This window comes from Rhinoraja longicauda, chromosome 1, assembly GCF_053455715.1.
Source record: "Rhinoraja longicauda isolate Sanriku21f chromosome 1, sRhiLon1.1, whole genome shotgun sequence".
Lineage (NCBI taxonomy): Eukaryota > Metazoa > Chordata > Chondrichthyes > Rajiformes > Arhynchobatidae > Rhinoraja > Rhinoraja longicauda.
The window spans coordinates 36098542-36116956 of NC_135953.1; the positions used below are offsets into that span (position 1 = coordinate 36098542).

The following is an 18415-nucleotide window of genomic DNA, read 5'->3' on the forward strand; positions in this document are numbered from 1 at the left end:
GGTCACAGCTCCATGCACTGAGGCATTTTGGATTTCGATGCATGATTATTAAGGCTGTACACAAAGTGCTGGAGTAACTCAGCGGGTCAGGCAGCATCTTTGGAGAAAAAGGATGGATCTTTTTCCCATTCCAAAAGACCCATCCTTTTTCTCCAGAGATGCTGCCTGACTTGCTGACTTGCTCCAGCAATTTGTGTCTATCTTCGGTATAACCAGCATCTGCAGTTCCTTTCTACACATGATTATTAAGGGATCGGTTAAGATATTAAATTATTTCCAGTTCTAAACTAAGGTCTTTAATTTGAACTATTACCTTCATTTCTCAGCCTGGCCTCTTGTGGGTTTCTAGTCATTGCTATTTTCCCATTTAAGGATCTAAATGTTTGACTGTTGATCTGCAGACAGGGTTGGTAACTGGGAATCTTACGGCTATTTAAGTCATTAAAAACCTGGGATTTAAAAAAAACCTAGCATCAATATTGATGGCTGTTACAAAATTGTAAGATTGTTCAAGATGTCCATTTGGCACAGTGATATTGGTTTGACTTAAATGGGATGTCAAATACCACAGGAATACGATTATTTCACAACTGCCCTCTGAAATTGCTTCAAAGCTATTGGGGTAAGGCATAAATGATAGTCTAGCCAGTGATGTTCAGATCCTGTCAATGAATAACCAAACATCTCACCAATTCCCTGAACATAGCACTCAAAATAGTAAACTGAACTCTAATCATTTCCAAAAGCCATTATTGTCAGTAACTTGGCCAAAAGGAACTGCAGATGCTGGAATCCTGAGCAAAAAAACACAAAGTGCTGGAGTAAAGAATCAATCAATGCATAACTCAGTGGGTCGGGCAGCATCGCTGGAGAACATGTATAGGTGATTTTAGGGTCGTGGCTCATCATCAGACTGATTACAGTAAGGGTGAGAAAGCTGGAAGAGAGATGGTGGCAGGACAAGGCCAGGCTGCAGTAACTTTATGGTGTAGAACAAAAATTTTCATTGTCCTTGTATATCATCAAGCTTAAACGAAGAACATAGTGACAGCTATTGAATAGAATAAGCAAGTTTTCCGAAACAATTGGGAAACAGTCACTTTCCTGATTTGTTACTCACGCAGGACAATTTGCTGTTGTGTTTCTTTTCTTGTCTGGACTAACATTGACTAAGTCATCCATCCTGATATATGTTGCCCTTAGAAGATTTGGATGTGGCCCAAATGAGCTGGAGTTAATGATGTGAGCTAATGCACAAAGAGAGCCACCAGTTGATTATGACACCATTCAATAGGTATGGAAAGGGTTGCGAGAATTGGTTGTGACAAACCTGATAGTTAATGGGGCCTCTGATATAAAACCAACATGTGTCTGTTGAACTAATCAATGAGGTTTCTGTTGTATCCACTTCTAGAAGCTATCACAAAATGTTGGAGTAACTCAGCAGGTCAGGCAGCATCTAGGAGAGAGGGAATGGGTGACGTTTCGAGTCGAGACCCTTCTTCAGACTGATGTCAGGAGGGCGGGACAAAGAAAGGATATAGGTGGAGACAGGAAGACAGTGGGAGAACTGGGAAGGGGGGCGGAGGGGGGAAACAGAGAGAGACAGAGGAACTATCTAAAGTTGGAGAAGTCAATGTTCATACTGTTGGGCTGCAAGCTGCCCAAGCAACTGCAACCACAGGAGATGCAACACCTGTCCCTTTACCTCCCCCCTCAACTCCATCCAAGGACCCAAACAGTTTTTCCAGGTTTGACAGAGGTTCACCTGTACCTCCTCCAACCTCATCTATTGTATCCGCTGCTCTAAATGTCACTTTCTCTACATCGGCGAGACCAAACTCAGGCTCGGCGATCGTTTCGCTCAACACCTTCGCTCAGTCCGCCTTAACCAACCTGATCTCCCGGTGGCTGAGCACTTCAACTCCCCCTCCCACTCCCAGTCTGATCTTTCTGTCATGGGCCTCCTCCGGTGCCATAGTGAGGCCCACTGGAAATTGGAGGAACAGCACCTCATATTTCGCTTGGGCAGCTTGCAGCCCAACGGTATGAACATTGACTTCTCCAACTTTAGATAGTTCCTCTGTCTCTCTCTTTTTTCCCCCTCCCGCTTCCCAGTTCTCCTACTGTCTTCCTGTCTCCACCTATATCCTTTCTTTGTCCCGCCCCCCAGACATCAGTCTGAAGAAGGGTCTCGACCTGAAACGTTACCCATTCCCTCTCTCCTAGATGCTGCCTGACCCGCTGAGTAATTCCAGCATTTTGTGATACCTTCGATTTGTACCAGCATCTGCAGTTATTTTTCTACACTTCTAGAAGCTGCTGCTTTGGTGGTTCTGGTCACATCTTGGATTCCAACTTGTTGTTGAACCATTCTGAAGAGCTCCCTTAAAACTGAAGAAGTTTTCTTTCTAAATTCCTGTAGCCACCTAAGTTGAAAAACGGAATTTGTTTTAGCAATGCTTCTCTGATGACTCAGAGGAATACATGATCTCGTCTTTCATGCTTGGGGGTGACAACTGTGATCATCATAGACCTCGGCAGGAACCTAGTCTTTTTTGTTTAAGGTGTTCAGTTTCAATTAACTATTTCATTCTAAAAGCATCGTGATAAGTTTTGTTAAAATGGTCATTCACTTGTATAACTATCAGGACTAGAGGTGAGAAGTGGGCTTGAAAATGAGACGTTAGGTTTTTTTCCTTATTGAAGTAAGCAATGAGAAGAAATTAGAGGGCAGGGGTGATCAAGTGACTAATACCTCTGACTCATTAAATCTTGATATGTTCCCATTGCAAATGCTGAGAAGATTCTCAGTGGGTAAGCAAATGAACTGACATGCGGTAGCATCTGTGGCTTGCCTTGTGACTTGCAACAGCATCTGTGACTGCAAGCAGACTGGCTTATAGTAAGGAACTCCCCAGTGCCAGTTGAAATGATCTTAAACACTGAAGTGCAGGGTGGTTGTGACCTTTACACCATTTGTAAACATGAAGCCCATAGCAGACTGCAAGTAATATTGCAACATCGGACTTAACTCACCAGTGGCATCATTTATGAGGTGCATCCTTCATTACTGTGTTTCTGGATCAGCTGTACAAAGCCACAATTTGGTCTTACCAGCCTACATCAAGGGCTGTTATACACTACCTAACTAACCTCTCCTCTATAAGTTTCTCTTCTCAAAACCGTGGACAGTGTAAATGTATCTATTGAACCTATCATTATAAGTAGGGACAAAAATAATCAGAATCAATGCAGGGAAATATGTTTACACGCATTCCTCCTTCGGAGTAGGCAACTGGAGTAGGCATCCGGAAAACTGGATGTGCATTTTATACGTATGACGGTTTAGTTCAGTTTAGTTTATTGTCATGCGTGCCGAGGTACAGTGAAAAGCTTTTGTTGCGTGCTGTCCAGTCAGCAGAAAGACAACACATGATTAAAATCAAGCCTTTTATGGTATATAGATACATGATAAGGGAATAATGTTTAGTGCAAGGTAAAGCCAGCAAAGTCCAATCAAGGATAGTCCGAGGGTCACCAAAGAAGTAAATCCAAGTAACATCCAGGATTAATGACGTGGCTGTGATGGAAAACACAATGCATGACATCCTTGCCACCCAGATCTCTCGCTCCCCCCCCCCCCCCTCGCCTCGCATCAGAGTGGTAGATACGCCATTAATTATTTAATGAGCAAGGAGGTGAAAGGATACCATGGTAAGATGGGAATGCAGAGATGAGGTTACAGTCACATCAGCCATGATTTTATTGAAGGGTGGAGTCAGCTTGAGGGGCTGACAGGACAATTCCTGCTCTTAATTCATATGTTCATCTGTTATAAATGCCCTTGAGGGACCAATACAGATGCCGCTACCAACTGCAATCTGTCATTGATACCATCCAGAACAGTACCATGGTGTGGCTGTTGTAGCGAGCAGACAACTCATCTATTGCAAATCCTTGGACTCACTAAGTTATTTGTTCTTGTCCCATTTCTAATCTGTACCATTTAATTAGTTTATTTAATAAGTCTATATTCAACATCCTTTTTAAAGGGTGAAATTGATTCACCTTTACTTTCTCCAATATGCCCCATTGTTTAATAGCTAATTTCTTGAAAGAAATCTAACAAGGCTCCTCTTTTGACTTCTAAGCTAACCTGAGGCTATGCTCCCATGAGAATAATTTGGTTTGGTCAATGGAAACATGTTTGTAACAGTGGAATAGTCTTCATATCACATTTTAAAACATTTTTGTTATTTTAAACAGTTGTATGGAATCCATCCCTGAAATGGCACCAGTGAAGTCATCTTTAGGATTTTATGGCTGACATTATTGCTAAATGCTGAAGCATCTGAGTGAATCCATTTGAAATATTTTCCCATGGCTTTATCATTCAATGTATTAAAGGTGTTTGGAACAGCAGACAGCAATCCAATTGTAGTCCAATGCAGATGTTGTAAACATCCTTCACCACATGATTTTGTTGTTCATAGCACATATATAAAAAAAAATAAGCATCTTTATCGGTGTTTATTCAAAATAACCTATTTTATTTATACTTAGAGTGGATGTTTCGATAAAATCAGGAATTTATTGATTACATAGAAACATAGAAACATGGAAAATAGGTGCAGGAGGAGGCCACTTGGCCCGCCGAGCCAGCACCGCCATTCATTGTGATCATGGCTGATCATCCACAATCAGTAACCCATGCCTGCCTTCTCCTCATATCCCTTGATTCTGCTTGCCCCTAGAGCTCCATCTAACTCTCTTTTAAATTCATCCAGTGAATTGGCCTCCACTGCCTTCTGTGGGAGAGAATTCCACAAAATCACAACTCTCTGGGTGAAGAAGTTTTTTCTCATCTCAGTTTTAAATAGCCTCCCCTTTATTTTTAGACTGTGCCCCCTGGTTCTGGACTCCCCCAACATTGGGAACATTTTTCCTGCATCTAGCTTGTCCAGTCCTTTTATAATTTTATATGTTCCTAAGTGACTTATAGGAAAGATGTTAAGTTGGAAAGGGTGCAGAGAAGATTTACAAGGATGGCAGGACTCAAGGGTCTGAGCTAAAGGGAGAGTGAGCAGGCTGGGACTCTATTCCCTGGAGGGCAGGAGGATGATGGGTGATCTTATAGAGGTGTATAAAATCATGAGAGGAATAGAGCAGGTAGATGCACCGAGTCTCTTGCACAGAGGAATTGAGAACCAGAGGGCATTGGTTTAAGGTGAAGGGGGTAGGTTTCTTATAGGAATCTGAGGGATACATTTTTCACACAGAGGGTGGTGAGTGTATGGAATGTGCTGCCAGAAGAGGTAGTTGAGGCAGGAACTATCACAATGTTTAAGAAGCAATTAGACAGGTACATGGATAGGACAGGTTTGGAGGGATATGGCCCAAATGCAGGCATGTGGGACTAGTGTAGATGGAACAGATTGGTCGGTGTGGGCAAATTGAGCTGAAGGGCCTGTTTACACACTGTATGACTTTTTGACTATGCCTTTGACAGAATAGTGGAGAATTTATTCTTGAATACCTGCTACCTATATGGTGAAGGTAGGCTATCTGTATTGTTGAGTCAGGAGTTACATAGTTTTGTCCTGGTGATGGGGAAAAAAGAATAGTGTAGGTCCAGGTTAGGGCGATGTGTGGACTGGGGACGATCACGGTGATGAGGAAAGAATAGTGTGTGAAAACACAAGGAACTGCAGATGCTGGTAAACCAAAAAAAAGCCAGAAAGTGCTGGAGTAACTTAGTGGGTCAGGTAGGATTTCTGGAGAATGTATATAAGTGACATTTCAGGTTGGGATCATTCTTCTAAAGAACGGTCCTGACCCAAACCGTCACCTATCAAATATCTCCATAGATGCTGCCTGACCAACTGAGCTATAGCGCTTTCTGTCTTTTAAAGAATGGTATGTGTCTATATTAGGATGGTGTGTGGCCCGGACAGGATCATGGTGGCATTCCCATGTGCCTTCTGGCCTTACTCTTGGAGGTAGAAGAATGTGGAAGTCTGGAAGTTGCTGCGAGAAACCTTGGTGAGTTGCTTAAGGTTATATAATTAGTGTGCCAGTGCTGGAGGAAGTAAATATCTTTAAAAAACTGCCTTTAGATTTCGTGATATATTTAATTCTAACACTGATGTCACTGCCCTTACAGCCAGAGATTTTGCCACCATAAATATGTTTATTTTCTCTGCTCTAATTTCCAATTAAATTCGATGAATAAATGTGTAATGTTACTTCCTTTCATCTTTAGTTTATCTTCTTTAGAAATTATTAGATGTAGCTCAGTTCTAATTTAGATTTTTGAGAAAACTCTGATATCAATTCCTTTGTGCCCATGTCCATCTGTACTCACGGAGAATGAGAGGTATTCTAACACAGTTTGCCCGGCGGATTGGCATCAAATTCTTGGGAAGGTGAGGGAATCAGTGTGGTCACACTTTCAATTTCTCAGCCCTTAGTTATTTTCCCATTTGGAGTGACTTTTTATCTATGATCCCGTGAAACAAAAATCCAGCATTTCAAGGATTTCTCTCGCAGGGAACCAGACATCATGGCTGGACTCTTGGGAAGCGAGCTTTAGTTGAGAAATTTGTAACATCATGATGTGCGACTATTCAATAACAGCAGATACACATCTGCCATACAGATGTGAGTCAGACTGAAGAAGCTTGTTAGATGAAAATGAATCAGCAGTCTTTCCACTCTTTTCACACTTAAGACACTTCATACCTTCTTGTGTTAACAAGGCTTATCTAATAAAAATAAATAAGCAACTAATACAGAGTTGTGCAGACTCTTCAGTTTGTGATGAAACCTCACTAAACTGGAGACTAGTTGATCGGACTTTACTGGCTTTACCTTGCACTAAATGTTATTCCCTTATCATGTTGTAAATGGGTCAATTGTAATCATGTATTGTCTTTTCACTGACTGGTTAGCATGCCACAAAGGCTTTTCACTTTGTCTCGAAAGACGTGATTATAAACTAAACTAAACTGAACTGATGACCATGAAAACTTCCATCAACTCGTAACTTTGTGAATGGCATCGTCTAAAATACAAGTCATTCCACTGTAATTATAAAGGAACTTCCTGAACGATCCAGGCAATATAACTTGTTATTTTATTTGATTTTGGACTTGCAGTACTTCAGTGCGTTATGCAAAGCACAATCTGCCTGTCTTTATTACCTATTGCTCCTGACTATGTCACTCATACCTTTTGACAAATTGGGTATTTTCACATTCAGTGACTTAAATCACCATAGAGCATTGTGTTTGTGTTGTGCAATTGATATTCTTCACTTCATCTGAGAAATAAATGGCATTCAAACCGGCAACATATTCCCAGTTGAATATTTTGTTTCCTGGAAGTAAATTTATTGATGTCAGATGAGCTTAGGTCACTATCGATCATGAAGGACATCAACCATTTATTAAATTGTCAGTTTGTTTTAGCTCCAACTCATGGTTACAATCTGTTGCTTTGCAATAAAAGGATGTGCAAAATTACCTTGATTTGTACTTTCCCAAAATAAGGAATCATTTGCAAAATCTAATGTCTAAGGTGACATATTGTACACCGTACTTTTTTTTCTGCTGTTTGCGTCACATTTTGTTAAATGTTTTATTTAACCTAATCCCGCTGATTGATGTGGCTGGTGACAAATGAGCGCTTTGGCAATGGCTCTGAGCTGCATTGCATTCAATATGTTTATAATGAGATTTGTGAAATCCTTATACTGGCATTTTAGAAAATTCTGATCAAAGTTCAGAATAGTCTTTGTTACACTTTCTGCCTAATCGTAAAGGAGATACGGGAAAAAATGGACATGAAGTCCAGTATTGGACTACTTCTTTTATCTATTTTATATTTGTTATCCCAAACAATGAATATAACAAAACAAGTTATACCAATATTCGAGCTTTAATAGATCATCATGTTCACAATCTCTAAATTTTCCAGCCATATTGATAATATTGAACTTTAAATATCCTTTAGTTCACAAAATTATAAGCATACTATGTATAAAAACATAATAAATTAAGCAAACAAAAATAATAATCATGCAAACACCAGAAGCTTTTGAATCTGTTAATCACTTCTATATTCTTAGATTGTTAGTTTTAGAGAGACAGCTTGGAAACAGGCCCTTTGGCACACCATCCACCCTGCCAATTGATCACCCGCTCACACTACTTCAATGCTATCCCACTTTCCAATCCACTCCCTACACACTAAGGGTAATTTGCAGAGGCCAAATAACCTACAAGCCTGCATATCTCTGGGATGTGTGTGGAAACATCCTCACACATCCAGGAAGAAAGCCACACAGTAACAGGGAGATTGTGAAAACTCCATATAGACAGCACCTGAGGTCACGATTGAACCCAGATCACTGGTACAGTGAGCCAGCTGTGCTACTGTGCTGCCTGCCTTATGTTCCACAAGAGCAAAGGAATTGGAGCTGTGGAGAAATTTAAATGGATAATATCACAATGTAGGCATATATTTTGGAGAGTCTATAGTTATATTGCTGTATGACCTTTAAAACCTTCCCAACTAATATCTTATTATCCTAGGAATGTTGCTGCCACATAAGGCATAATGCTTGATTATTTGTTGAAGCTTATCCATCCCTGATCTCGCAAGCTGCTTAAGTCATGCCCAAGTGGTCTCTTTTCCCACAGCTGATTGCACCAGTTTCCAAACTCATGAAAAATTACATTTGTCTGAAGAAGGGTCTCGACCCGAAACGTCACCCATTCCTTCTCTCCAATGATGCTACCTGTCCCGCGTTACTCCAGCTTTTGGTGTCTATCTTTAGTTTCAACCAGCATCTGCAGTTCAAGGTTTCAAGGTCTTTTATTGTCATGTGTGCCAATTAAGGTCTAGTGATATTCGAATTACCATACAGCCATACTAAAAAAAAAGCAATGAGACACACAGCTACATAAAAGTTAACATAAACATCCACCACAGTGGATTCCCCACATTCCTCACTGTGACGGAAGGCAATAAAGTCCAATATTCTTCCCTCTTTATTCTCCTGCGGTCGGGGCAGTCGAACCATCCTTCGAGGCGATCGAAGCTCCCGCAACTAGTGTAGTTCCTTCCTACACTAAAAATTACATTCAATTTTATATCCTAAAGATCTGTCTTTACAACAGAATCAATGGCCAGCTTCTTATTCTTTAGCTTCAAAAAACCACAACAGGACCATTGATGTGGTAAACCGCTCCGATGTGCTTCACAGGACCTTAAGAATAAAGTTTAATTTTAAACCCTATAAGGAGATGTTAAGAATGATGAATGAGGTAGATTTTATGGTATCTTCTAAAGAACGAAAAAGAGGTAAGGAATCAAGGGATGGGAATGCTAGAACAGAGCTTAGACAGCTGAGGGAATGACCACAAGAGGTGTGGTCACTAAAATAAAGAACACACCAGAACTTTTTTATTTTATGTTAACCCCTGTAGAATTATAATTATCCCCGAAGGTTTTGTAGCTCTTCAAATCCTTTCCCTTGCTGTCCTGCCCACCATCCCTTAATTCCATAGTATATTTATGTAACATCCTTTTAAATGTTGTTGTGATCGCCTTCACAAGTCAAGTTTATTCCATTGAGTAATATCCCAAATTAAATTGGAACAAATGGAATGAAACAAATTTACCTGAATTAAGTTGCCTTATTACCTTATTACTCATCTTAAGTTGCAACCCTTTATTCTTGATCCATTACTGCTTGTTTTTTTACTACACAGCTTTTCAAACACATTATTGATCTGAATATTTCTGGAGATTCTTCCCTTAAACTATCTGCTCGAGTTTACACTAATCTTTTTTTAAGGCTCTCTGAAATATATGCTTAAATTTGTGGTAATATCTATTTGAATATTTTCCACAGCTCCGATTCCTTTGCGCTAATAAGATAACAAACCTAAAGGATATATTCTAACAATGGCATGTGTAGGTTCATCATCTCCACATTGTAGTCAGCTGTCCTTGAGAGAATAAAACTCACAATAACATTTGTCTTTTTTAAGAAATTGTTTCCCTTGCTATCCATTTTAGAAGTCTCTGCATTTGTTGCACAGATTCATCTTTATCCTTTACTACCAAAAATGCACCCTTTTCAGTCTCTATTGAACTACATTCCAAAATCTTTGTGCCAATTTTCCTTGACTTCTGATTTAACAACATTCCCTCTATTTTATCATCTAACTAATTTATGCTTTGTCAAAAGAGACCTGAACACAGATCCCTGGAGCACATTTGTAGCTGTATGTACTTCCGCAGAAAATTGTATTTGCACAAGCTGCAATCATAGTGTATTTTAAGAAATGTAGTCTTAGACTATGAAGGAAGCTGCTTCCTGAGCTTTCTTTCCGCAACATCTAAAGATACACGTGTTTGGCATGTGCATTTACAGAAGTGTTGCTTATATGTAGCACGGTCTTTTGAAGGCATTATTTCCAGATGCGTTTGATCAGGAAAAGTATGAGAGAAGCCGCAGATAGGTTGTCACGTGATTGTAAATTGGAATTCAATGAAACAATCTCCTCAAGCAGCACTCCCTCCTTTTGCTGCCTGTAGTTAATTTTTGAAACAGTATCCTTAGTGACAATGTCTATAAACTGTTAACTCTTTCACGCTATTTAACTCTTCTAGTCATTAGGTTTACGTTTATGTTTATTATATTGTCATGGGTACCAACATACAGTCAAAAGCTTTTCTTTTGTTGGTGGCAGTGTCTACAGACTACTAACTCTTTCACACTATTTAACTCTTCTAGTCATTCGGTTTAGGTCGAGGTTTATTATTGTCATGTGTACCGAGGGCAGTGAAAAGTTTTTGTTTTTTGTTACTATCCAAACAAATCAGACTGGACATGAATCCAATGAAGACATTCTCCAGTACAAGTGGAAGAGTGAAGAAAGGGATACAGAGTGCAAATTATAGATCTCAGCATTGTAGCGCCTAGATTTACAAGTGGAAAAGAGATTTTAACAGAGGAGGGTAATTGTATTGGATGATTGTAGATCCTCCTCTGGGACCAGCATGCAAAGAAATGCCCAGCTCAGGCACTGTCTTGCTAGATATTTGATACTTACATGAGTAGGTTAATTGTTTGTGCTGATGATAATTTTTTTTGCTGGAAAATATAACACATTTTTACCCCTTTTCCTTATCTCCACCAAGTTGCCTTGGGAAAGAAACCAACATAATCAAGACCAGTTTCACCCCAGCCATTCCCTCTTCTCCCCTCTCCCGTCAAGCTGGCGATACAGAGGTTGAATGCATGTACCACCAGATTCAGAACAGCTTTTTCCCCACTGTTATCAGACTACTGAATGGTTCTCCTATAAGTTAGGGTGTGGTCCTAATCTTCCAACCTATCTCATTGCAGCCCCTGCAATTTTTTTATCTGTGTTTTTTTTTCATATTTATTTTTCATATTTCAGATACAGCGCGGAAACAGGCCTTTTCGGCCCACCAAGTCCGTGCCGCCCAGCGATCCCCGCACATTAACACTATCCTACACACACTAGGGACAATTTTTACATTTACCCAGTCAAATTAACCTACATGCTGTAACCATTCTGTAACCATAACGCAATAATGGTGTCACACTATATTCTGCACTCTCGTATTTTCATCTTTGCACAACCTGTTATAGTTGTGTATGGCTTGATTGTACTCATGTAGTATGATTTGACTGGACAGCACGCAAACAGACCTTTTCACTGTAGCCGTGTACATGTGACAATAAAAAACCAATACTCATATCAATCTTTGTAGAAGTGATACTCAAATTTAATTGCATTCAAATATACTGAAGAATATGATACAACATAGATTTGATGTAATACAAAATCCCTTCTTCACTGGATTAATATTGGATCCTAACACCAGGCTGTATTAAATGAAGATGCAGGAACTGCAGATACTGAAATCAAAATGCTGGAGTAACTCGGTGGGTCAGACATCTCTGGTGATAGGTGATAGTTCAGGTTGGGATCCTTCACCCTGAATAAATAAATTCAATAAATTATGAATTAAAGAGAATTAATATTGGTAATGGTGAACATGAAACTAACAGCTTTTTATTGAAAACTCCACCTGCATGACTTATCTAAGTTAGCCTATACACTCCCCGCCAATATAATTGACTTCATTCAGTTCAGGGGCAGTTAGATGTGGACAATTCACCCCAAGAATCTGTGCATAAATAACTAAATACATGAGTTACTGAAGAGCACATCATGGCTGTGAACTACAATTGATTGCTCCTTTGCTGCAAGCCTAAAACATTCAGGCCAAAACTAGCACTTCCTTTCCCACAGAACTGAGATCATTCTAAAGCAGTGAGCAACAAAGGGGGGCTCGGCATGGGGGGGCTGCCGAGAACTAAGGGGGACCCGACGGTGGGGGGGGAGAACGAAGAAGGGATGAGTACATCTTGTAACTTTGTCGGCACATTTGTGGTGACTCCTTTGTGTACTTTTTTGCAAAAACAAAGAATTTCACTGTACCTAGCTGCAAATGGAAATAAAGTATTATCATCGTCAGAGGTCAAGTGTCCTGTCCAGCCTGGTGCCATAACCTGAGCTTACTTGCTAGTGACATGACTATCAACTTTCAGTTCCTCCATGCAAATTAAAATCATGAGCAGGGTATGTGTTTTTATTATCTTGGTTTACAAATTGATGAATCAAAACTATTAAGAAGGTTAGTTATGGGTACTGAGTATTGAAGTTAAATTCAGTTTTTAAGAGCTGAATGTATGAAATGCATTAATTTGTGAATCATTTTAGACTTTAGACTTTAGAGATATAGCGTGGAAACAGGCCATTCAGCCCACTAGCACTATCCTACACACTAGGGACAATTTACAATTTTAACTATAGCCAATTAACCTACAAGCCTGTACATCTTTGGAGTGTGGGAGGAAACCGGAGCACCCGAAGAAAAACTCATGCAATCACAGGGAGAATATACAAACTCTGTACAAATAGCACAAATAGCACATATAGGCAGGATCGAACCCAAGTTTCTGGCACTGTAAGGCAGCAACTCTACCACTGTGCCACCCCTAAGTATCACTTTAAATAGAACTAAGATTAGAAAATTCAAACACTGTAATAGAGCCAATTGTAAGGGAGGAAAGTTTAAGGTCCTTTATATATTGTTAAATGTGAGTTTCTATCACTCGCACTTCCACCCACCTACACTTGGGCAAATGCACTGTTGCCAATTAACATACTAGCACGTCTTTGTAATATAGGAGGAAATCAGAGCACCAGGGAAGGAATGGGGGATAGAAGTCATGGGTAGAACGTGCAAACACCACACAGACAGGGTTGGAGGTCAGGATCAAACCCAGGTCACTGATATTGTGTGGCAAAAGCACTGATGTTATGTCGCCAGAATGGGTAAGTTTGGTTAAACTGAGAGAAATTATTTTAAATTCGCTCTGACTGAATGCAGTGTGACCCAGCAGAGAGGAGCATCTTTGAACCATGGTGGGCAGTGTGAACCACTGGACAGGAACATGCTCAATACACAGTGTGAAACAGTGGTGAGGAGCACCCTTGATCCACATCGTGTAGTCTGAACCATTGGAGAGGTACACTCCCAATTCACAATGAGCAGTGTGAAACTGTGATGAGGAGCACCCTCAATCCATAGTGGGCAATGTGAACCATTAGTAAAGACCATCCACGATCCACAGTGGGCAGTGTGAACCAGTGATGAGAACTATCTGCAATCCACAGTGAACAGTGAGAACAAAGACACACCCTAATCCACAGTGGGCATTATGAACCAATGGAGATGACCATCCATGACCCATAGTGAGCCGTGTGAACCAATAGAGCGGAACACTATCAATCCACAGTGGGTAGTGTGAACTAGTGGTAGAGACACACCTCAATCCATGGTGGGTAGTGTGAACTAATGGAGAGGAACATTATAAATCCACAGTGGGCAGAGAACCAGTGGAGAGGGCCAAGAGTTCAGTGTTGCATTGACTGACATTAATGCTTTCTTCAAAACAAACTTTTTTCTCCATATAACTTACTGAACTGACTCGCTCTGTCAACATAGATAGGAAAATGGAATCAGAGCTTCGGCACAACTGTGTTGGTTCAACCGACCCAGAAAGATAAAGGGTCTATCAGCGTTTAAGAGTAGAAACAAATAACTTGGATCTCTAGGTTCAGGAACATCTTCTTCTCAACAACCATCAGACTTTGAACACTACAAACTCCAACTAAACTTTGAACTAGAAACTGTTTTGGGTGTGTTAAAGACTTCAGGCTTCTTTGCAGTCATGGTGTTTTTTTAAATTTTATTGAATTTTTTTAAATGTCATTTAAAAGTACTGTGTTTGCATACTTGTTATGGTGCTGCAAGTAAGAACTTAATTGTTCCGTGTTCAGTACAGATAACAATGAACTGTATGCCCCTCTTATCCAAAGCAGCTATTGTAAAGTAGATTTTGTTGGTGTTCAGATCAATTCTCATCCCCAATCATCCATTCTAATGACTTCCACCTCAGAACAAAGGACTAACATCGCCCTCCCATTTTTCATTGAGTCTCTGGTCTTTTACAAATCAAATCTTGTTTTACTTTAGCCAAGAGACAAGTCAAAAAGCCCCATTGACTTTGCAAGAGAGAATGGTTTAAACATTTTCTATTATTTTACTGCTGCAAGCAGGGCTATTTCGGCAATGCTTACAGTGCACCGTTATTTTAAAATGACAAAATCAACAGAGGACAGTAATTTTGGCTGACTCGCCCTGATTAAAATTATATACCCACGCCGGCAGTACACTTAACCATCCGTTTGCCTCCAGTGGAAGATGGGATTTTGAACACCATCCAAGTACATCCTATAATGGACAACCTTTATCGCTAGCTGAATGGTAACCTTCAGCTCCATGAAGAGTTAAAGTCTGTCATTTTAATGATTGTTCCAGACTACAATTAGAATTAATTACTTAACAGAATCTGTCTCACAACATAATTATCAGTGAGTGAAATAATCAAACTGCCTATCAGTTTTATAAAGGTAATTATACATCATCTTTCTTTACTTATTCACATGGTATGTAACAGCTGCAATAGCCACTGTCCAAGCCTGTCATTTTGATGTGCGGGCTTCTTGCTTTGTGTCACGATTACGTAAACATTAGGCTTCTGTACTTTTGTCAGAGGTTATCTTTTTCATCCTGGAAGAAATAGAAACTCTCAAGGATTTAGAAGCCCAATGAATATTTTTCAATCTGCGCACAGAAGTGGCATTGTCACTTATGTAATCTTTTGTGAGGCTGAAAAGGGTGAAGCTCATCTTGGATCAGCTGAAATTCGATTGGGAGTCACTCCCTCGCATCCCCAGGAAGCCACTCGCACGACAACTGTTTATCTTTTCAACTCGTAGAACTAGCAAAATACAAAAGCAAAATGCGGTGGGTGCTGAAAAGCTAAAATGAAAACAGAACTCCTCTGGAAATATTCAGTGGGCAAATGGGATTAGTGTAGATGGGGAAAAGGTCGGCACAGACGTGATGAGTCAAAGGGCCCATTTCTGTGCTACATTACTCCATGATCAGCGGATCAGTATTTCGCTTTTTTTCCCCCACTAGAGTTGCTAATTGAGCTGATGCGTGTCTCCGACATTTTCTGTGTTTACCATGAAACTCACTCTCTTCAGAGGCGAAAAACAAGTGTCACTAACATGATTCAGTGCTCACTGTGAGGCATTGAAGGAGAGATTAACCTGGATCAGTGTCCAGGTGCATTGGATCACTTGGGTAGTATGAAGACAGTACAGGAAACTATCTAAATCTCTTCCTCAGTTTTCCAAAACTCACTTCATATGCCTGTTTCATCCCAGAACTGGGATAAATCCCTATTCGGTGTAATTATTAGGATCGTTTATTATTGTGATGTGTATGGAGGTATAGCGAAACACTTTCTTTTAGCTGCATGAATACAATCAAACTATACATGAGGACAACAGGTTGTTCAAATAGAGAAAGGAACAGAGTGAAGAATGTAGTGTTCCAAAATAATGTAGGACATACCTTTAGAAAGGAGATGATGAGGAATTTCATGAGCCAGAGGTGAGTGAATCTATGGAATTCATTGATGGCTGTGGAGGCCGTCTTTGGGTATTTTTCAAGCAGAGATTGATGGGTTCTTAATTAGTAAGGATCTCAAATATTATGGGGAGAAGGCAGGAGAATGGGGTTGAGAGGGAAGGATAGATAAGCCTGATTGAATGGCAGACTAGACTTGATGGGCTGAATTGCTTAATTCTGCTCCTATAACTTGTGAACAACAACAGAGAAAGGGCAGATAAAAAAAAAGTGCAAGGGCTGCAATGAGAATAGACCGGGTATAATCTTTAGCTTACGAGAGGGTCTTTCAATAGTCTGATGATAGTGTGCAAAAAGCTGTTCTTTCATTTGATGGTACGTGCTTTCAAGCTTTTGTATCTTCTGCCTGACAGAAAAAGGGGAGAAGAGAGAATAACCAATGTGTGAGTAATTATGGTCCTTGATTATGTTGGCTGCTCTCCTGAGGCAGTGTGAAGTATAGATGGAGTTGATGATGGGGGGGGGGGGGGGGGGGGGGGGAACGAGGCTGGTTTGCATGCAGGACTGAACTGTATCCACAATTTCTTGTGGTGTTGAGTAGAACAGTTCCCAAACCATGTTGAGATGCATCCCTGTAGGATGCTTTCTACGGTGCATCTGAAGAAATTGTTGAGTGCCATTAAAGTGTTACAGTAGGTCATGCAGGAGGATTGCATCTTCTGATTGCTCGATCATTTCATTTTTTTAATCTCAACATCTTGCTTGTAACTCTGAAATATACCGAGCCAGATTGAAAAATAGTATCACCATGGTAACCTAATAGTTGAAGTAATAAAAAAGCACTTCTTTCATCATCAGTGCAGAACAAGATTCAGAACATGACACATATGTGATTTTTGCTGTGAATGTGTGACACACATAAATAATAGAAAAATATTAATTGAAAAGCAATTCACAATTTACCGTATTGAAGTCATAGCAATGCAAAGTAACTGTGGATGGGAAATGATTGTGATTTTTTTTAAACGTTATAACAGATACCTGGTGTCATTTTTCATTCACTCTATTAATTTTTTGAACATCTATTCTTTATCATTTTATTTCCTCTTTCGTTTCTGCTTGCTATCTACCAGTGCTTTTCCAGCAGATTTATGGTTATATCTGTGATCATCCAGTAGTTTTTTAGTTTCTGTCTTCTCTCTGGATTTTGAACAACCCAGCATTGCCCAATTTAGGAACTGTCAATTTGGAGAGCCATTGTACTGCATTTTCCAAGCTGTGATCTTCACACCAGGCATTAAAGTGTAAGAAGTAGAAGCACTTTGCTATTCAAGCCCTCCAGCCTGTTGCATTTCTTCTAAAGATCACAGCTGACCTGATCTTTAGGCTCACCTCCATTTTTCTGCCCTATGCCCAAAATCCATGATTCCCCCATAGTTTGAAAATGCATAGGGGGGCACAGTGGCGCAGCAGTGGAGTTGCCACCTTAGAGCGCCAGAGACCCGGGTTCAATCCTGACTATAGGTGCTGTCTGTGCGGAATTTGTACATTCTACCTCTGACCCGTGTGGGTCCTCCAGTTTTCACCCACACTCCAAAGACCCTTGTGTATGTAGGATAGTGCTAGTGTATGGGGTGATTGCTGGTTGGTGCACACTCAGTGGGCCGAAGGAACTGTTTCCGTGCTGCATCGCTAAAAATGAAAATGACAAAGACTCATATTTCTCTGCATGAAGAAATTCATCCTGAACTCAGCCTTCAGTGACTGAACCTACACTCTGGGAATTCACCCTTTGATTATTAACTCTCCCAGTAGGGGAAACATCTTCACAGCACCCACTCTGGAACTTTTCCAGAGCCAAAGAGATTTAGAAGATAACAACCAACGAAAAGACAATGAAAGACCATCAAATCACTAGATTATCATTCTTTGATCTTTTGACCTTACTTTCCAATGTTTCTCTATTGATACTAAATCACTGAAGCTCACTCTGGCCTTTTGCCCCGAGGTTGCCAAATTTTTAATGTATGTTTTTAACATCCTGTATTGTGACCTTAAATATTGAAAACACAAAGCTTCAACTTCTTTCCCTCTCACCGAACTCCCACACTTAACATATTTTACTCTGTTCAACCTGCGCTCTGTTGAAGTTGTACTTTGGGAGACCACCAAAGCAAAATGCCAGCAAAGACATATTAACCTCTGTAGTATGGGTCTCCCCTTTTCCAAAATCTGTTGCTGTCAGGCATCAGTTCAAGAGGTTGTGATGTGAAAGTTGACACACGAAATGACA

At 40.2% G+C, this 18415-nt stretch overlaps 1 protein-coding gene across 7 annotated transcripts in view; it reads left to right on the forward strand.

The window, feature by feature from the left end:
- The window catches only part of celf4 (CUGBP, Elav-like family member 4), a 1071661-nt gene that overhangs the window by 440899 nt on the left and 612347 nt on the right, over positions 1 to 18415 (forward strand). The gene's annotated exons all lie outside the window — the stretch shown is intronic.